This window comes from Ochlerotatus camptorhynchus, unplaced genomic scaffold, assembly GCF_037179485.1.
Source record: "Ochlerotatus camptorhynchus isolate MF236.1 unplaced genomic scaffold, CSIRO-AGI_Acam_v1.1 ptg000434l, whole genome shotgun sequence".
In the NCBI taxonomy this organism is placed as follows: Eukaryota; Metazoa; Arthropoda; class Insecta; order Diptera; family Culicidae; genus Ochlerotatus; species Ochlerotatus camptorhynchus.
The window spans coordinates 593,419-599,600 of record NW_027040920.1 but is presented as its reverse complement, the minus strand read 5'-3'; positions in this window follow the sequence as shown (position 1 = coordinate 599,600).

The following is a 6,182-nucleotide window of genomic DNA, read 5'->3' as shown; positions in this document are numbered from 1 at the left end:
ATTAAGTAATTTAATATAAATCGAAGTATAAACTAATCTAAAACTTACTCATCGCTGAACAGCCTACAGAAACTCAAAATTCAATTTGAAAAATTAATGTTACACACTTAGAAAAATTCATGTAAATTTAGGTGCTCTGAGACTGACATATACGAGCGTCAATTTTGACATAAAATTGAGTCATAATAGACGTGAAATTCAGCTCAATCAAACGTTTTTTTCGTCGAGTAACGAACTTTTCAATCTCGGAGCACTTAATTTTACACAACATGTTTGTTTACGTCTCATTCTTTATGTCGAAGATGGATTCCGTCACGTGTAAAATTAGTTATTTCTAAGTGTGTAGTTATTAAAGTCAGATACTTCGATGTCGACTTTTCCCATTGTCAATCACATTTTTCTTACACCAATGAAAATGAATGATTTTCGTTATGGAGCTTCGATTATACATTTATCTCTCAGATTTGAGATTATGTTCGTTTGGTTTGGTACATTCCAGAAACAATCTTCAATTCATGCAAGTTTCATGTCCATTATCATCTACTTTAAAAATGATTTTCACTTTATGCTAGCTGGTCCCTCCCCATGGACATGGAGGTTGACGGTACTGAAGCAAAGGGTTATGTTTAATTTCTTTATATTTGCAACGATGATGATTTCCTATAGTGACACATACACCTTCTTAATACTTCAGTATGCCTCAAACGATTAATTCTTGGTTGTTAATAGAACTTCCTTGATGAAATCGGCTGCTTCATGCAGACTGAGCAATTCTGATTATAGTCACAGTCAATTTGCATTAGCATATGATACAAGAGATTTAATATTACTTGCTCGTTTTTGCGTAAAATAATCAATATTTATTTTACTTGTAATTACCTTTGAAAGTTTTTTTTTTCAAGTTTTTTTTTTGTGATCTGAAAATTTACCCAGTTTGGTTAGAAGTTTCGAAGCTAACGCATGTCCACAGGCCTAATAGAAAGATAGGCAGAAAAAGTGTATCATGAAGAATGGTTGCATGCAGGGTTGCTTCCAGTCACTTGCTATAGATGAGTGATTTTCGGAGTTTTGAATTCGTTAGATGTTGTAATGGAGATTTGTGTTGTTGGATGCGGGAGGAGATTAGAGGGCGGGTGTTTGACGCATAGAGCCTGTCAATTTCACTTTCAGAGTGTCGCAGTCAGCGGTTTTATGATTCGTGAGCGCTCGCGATTCGTAGAATCGTTGATTGCAAGTGGATTTGACGGGTTTTGTGTGTCGGACGCTTGCTTTTTGGCCTCTTCTTGTGTCTAACATGTGCAGAGTATCATTATAACGTCTAATGGTTTTGAGATTCCTGGTGGCGTGAAATATATTTGTGAGAATATCTTTTTGAGATTTTAGCAGTCACGTTTTGTTTGTAGTTTATATTTTTTTATTTCATGTAATTATCGTAAATAATAGTTATTCAAAGCGCTGTGGATTATAAGATGCTCGATGACCCTCGAGGGATCGATTTTGCTTACTGAGCAGAAAATCATGGATTTAACCCCAAGCTCTTTCACAGCACAATAAATCGCCACCATCATTTGTATATTTGATATTGAACATTAACCTCGGAAACTATTCGCATATCAAGCGAAAACGCAGTCCTGTATTGTCGCGAAGCGTTATAGTTCTGAGATGCTCGATGACCCTGGAGGGATCGTTTTTGCTTACTGAGCAGAAAATCATGACTCTTAAAATTCATTATCACTAAACAAAATTAATATGTTCTTTCGATAGCCGGCTATCGAGAGATTAAATAAACAACAAATAAACAATACATACTTTTGGTTGTATCGCCAACTTGAGGTGAATCCTAACCGAATACCCTACCCAACCCTCCAAATCCGTAGCACTTATGAGGGTGTCGCTAAGTCGGTGGCCTCTCGTTAAGTAAGTACTACATCAACATTTCCTTCCTATCCCTAGTTATGGTAAAGATGGGCGTGGCCGGGAATAGCGACAGTCATGCTTCTGTTACTCTTGTTTAGATTGGAACCAATGTTTACTCCTCAGTAGTCTAACTGAGAATTTCAGAAGAGACGTGAGTGTCGCTAGTATCCAATCTACGAAGTATATCATAACAACGCTAACGCTAACGCTAACGCTAACGCTAACGCATCCTTTTCACTAGTTGCTGGTTTCATTCGAAAACAATAAATTGGCACTTTTTAACACACCGTATGATGAATCATTTGATCTATGGCAGGTCTTTTCTTACAGTGTAGAAACTTTCGAAAAACTCGACAGAGCGACCAAAAATCGAACTGTATAGAGATCTCCAAGAGCAATCTCACGAACACTAAAATCCAACATCCATACATAAAAACAAAGAAGAAGAAGAAACAAAAAGGTATCGCGATATCACAACTACTTAAAAAGGTAGCGCGCGGTCTCACGCACACTTTTGTGCATTTGGAGAACTCTATACTGCTTGACGGTTAAGCAAAGAATTTTTATAAGCAAAACGCACAGGTAAGCTCTTTTAAAACCTCGCAACTGGTCGGCTCTCTGTATTCTCTTGATAGTCATACACACTAAGATTTTTTTACAGGAGTCAGTATTTTTTTACTGGGTTTTTGAATTGCTGAAAAAGTCGGTAAAAATTCAAATGACCGTTATTCGTAACGAATCAATGTAATCGACCAATTTTATTTTCTATCATTAAATGGTGTTAACAGAAATAAGTTTGTATAAGTTCAGAACAAATTTTCTCATTAATAAATTTTCCACAGATTTTTAAACTTTTACCGAACAGTTCTGGTAAAACCGTACTGACTCGATTAGTGTGTAGCAAGCGAGCACATGATTGGTTGATTGCGGCCAAAAAGTTTTATCTATTTTCAATAGTTCACTAATAATAAATGACTATAATCTTGATAAATTACGAAGCAAATCTTACACCAGGTGGTAATTTTTATACGATAGATGGAGTAGATGAAAGCATAGAGTTGATAGTTCCGTTAGAGTACGGCAGTGTGAAGATTGCATATAGATATTAGAATAGCGAGCTAGGACAACTTTTAAGGAAGGTACAAATCAGTTTTTTCATCTCTCTTTACCAAACTCCCCCTTTGGAGAGGGATGGTGAGGGGTGTCCCCCCCCCCGCCACCACTGGCAAAAAGAGATGAAAACCGACCCGCTCAAGTACCAACGGTGTGTTTGAAACAGATCTACCGATTTTTACCGCACTTCAGTTGTTATTTGAAGGAAGGCATCCAGTCGTAGGTTTGGAAATTGCAACTATTGTTTACCCCTACCACGGTATGTGCTCCTGTCATAGTCGTTTGCCAGTGGTGGCGGGGGGGGGGGGGGGATTGCACCCCTCACCATCCCTTTCCAAAGGGGGAGTTTGGTAAAGAGAGATGAAAAAACCGATTTGTACCTTGCTTAAAAGTTGTCCTAGCTCGCTATTCTAATATCTATATGCAATCTTCACACTGCCGTACTCTAACGGAACTATCAATCGTTGACTTCACGTAGAAGTAATACTAAAACTTAATACTTAATTTCAATAAAACTGTAGTAGGTAGTAGGGGAAACGCTCCTATAGTTGCGGTACGTTAGAAGCGTTAGGTTCCTATAGTTGTGTATGGAGTCTCCATACACAACAATAGGAACCTAACGGTTCTAACGTACCGCAACTATAGGAGCGTTTACCCTATAGGCTTTTGAAGTAAATTTCACTTTATTTTCATGTAACATCTAAGTGAAAATTTCTCAAAGTGAAAAGATCTTTCCCCAATCCACTAGATAGCAACATAGATGTTATAGTACTTTCTTAGTGAATTTTATTACACTTTTACCTAAATTTTAGTTAATTTCTTCGTAGCATCTAAAATGTTGTCAGGTGTTTTAAAATGATTTTTCGAAATAATAAAAATAACTGGATAGATATTTGTTCATTTATTTGAATGTTCAGCTTAATGCAGATGGTTTCTTATATCTATTTACACGTTTAAGCTATTTTTTACACAAAAAATCTTATTGTCAATCCAATGTAATGCAACTGGAAAGCTCTCCAGGCAGAAAGCTGACTGTAAATTTTTTGCGTATTCCAGCCGCCCCCGACCAGCTGCACTTCTTCTGACAATCTTTCGGGTGAGATGGTAAGGTAATCACACTCGTCGATTCCTCGTTCTACAAAAACATATGATTAGTAAATGGTGTATGATGACGAAAATAAAACAACTTACTTGTCAGAAAATTCAACAAATCCAATGGAATTTGCATATCTAGCAACAGGTCGTCAGCAATGCACCGTTCGGACGCCATGTTAGGTTTTGCTTATGCCAGCACCACTCAGAAATTTTCACACTATAAATTCACGTAGAATCTAAGTGAAATTATCTTACATTAAATTCACTTGAAATTAACATCATGTACTTTTCAGATAATTTATAATATCTGAAGGTTACGTTCTTTTTTTCAATGAAATTTATGTGACAATTTTTTTGAGTTTACTTTTGAATCGTTTCCCCTAACAAACGATGCGTTCTAGCACTCTAAATGTACAATTTTGTGGAACTGATGAAATATGCAACTTTTAACTGTTCCTAAACATCCTATCAGAATCTGGTGCAGTGTTTGGTATTTTTTTACTTAAGTTTTGGTTGCTGAATCTGAATCTGAAATTAGATTTTGATAAAATGTATCATAAATATGATTCTAGGTGAAAAACTAATGTAAACTGCCTACATTTAGGCGTATTTTTAACAATTTTGCGCAAAATATGGAGTTTTTATTCGTAAATCACAACTATTGGCGAACTTTTGGAATGAGCGGGGTGGTCACGGCGAACAGGGCAGCAGCAAAGCAAGAACGACACCAGTGGTCAGCGAAGCAGGTACAAACTGGGCAACTAATGGCACAATTTGTGGAATACTTTCTTCCATACAGTGAGGAACACGAGGTGTGTGGTTTTGTGTGTGTTTTTGATAAAGACCAATTTAATACTGATTTAAAGAAGACCAACCGATCATTATCTTCCCTAGCTGGTTGAGTTCGGGGTTTATTAGGCACGATCGTGAAGCGATCGGATCTAAAAGAGATAATGATATAGAGTGATAATCTAGTCTACCTACTCTTGTGTCTTATCGTTTGGCTTATTCTGGATTGGAGGTAAAACAATTCAATTTTTAATGGGGTTCTAATTACGGGATACTACTTTCAACAGTGTTCACCTACTTATTAAGTTCTTTAACAACAACTGTTGATGAAATTTTAACACCAGATTCTTTATCAACTACAAATCATGCTTCTTAGAACTTCAGGGTTTGATATGGAAATTTTGCGAACCCAGATGCGTAGGAAAATTCCTAGAAAAGGTTCAAGGTCTTTCCTGATGTTTGGAGAAGGTCATGGTTGTTCTGAGATGTTGGTCGAGCTGATAGAACTTGGATAAAAAACATTATAAAACTTGAAACATCATAGAAGATGAGAAAACTTTCAAGAAGTATATATGAAGAAAGTTTGAAGATGATCAAGGAACATTAGAGCAATTTTTTCCACCTCTGTTTGATGACAAATGCCATCTTCATTGCCGGCTGAGTACGGTTCTGATTATAATAGGGTTTTTGGATACTAATCCTAATTGATCTGCGGTACTTAAGCGAACTCATCAATCAGTTGGCCCGATGCAACCAACAATAACAACGTGTTACTTCCACTCACTCAGGTTGCTGACGGCATCAACAGATGAGCTACGATCACGCTTTCGCACGATTTACTCACGACGCGCCACCGTTAGTTTTGGTCAAGGAGGAAGGCCTTCTGTGTAATAATCTGTGTAAGATGGTTACATTACACTACCAACCAGGTAGGAACACTATCCGCGTACAAACAAACATCGTTTATTTTGTATTAAGATAGCTGCTACAATCGTCCACAGGTAGTGCGAAGGCATCCACTAACTGTAGCCAAGGTAGCCAAGAGCGGACAGAGAGTGAGGCCGGCGCGGCGGTCGCTCGCTCGTTGGTGCGGGTAAATATGCAAACAGATGGGTAAAAGATATCTATGAAGGCACACGCTACTAAATGCTCCATACTCACCTGTTGGCTGAGGTGACGGAGAAGGAAAACAAAACACAGCACAAATTGCTCGCGTAGTCACTTCACTATACCTACTTTCATGCAGGTACATTTCATTCGGAAGTGTT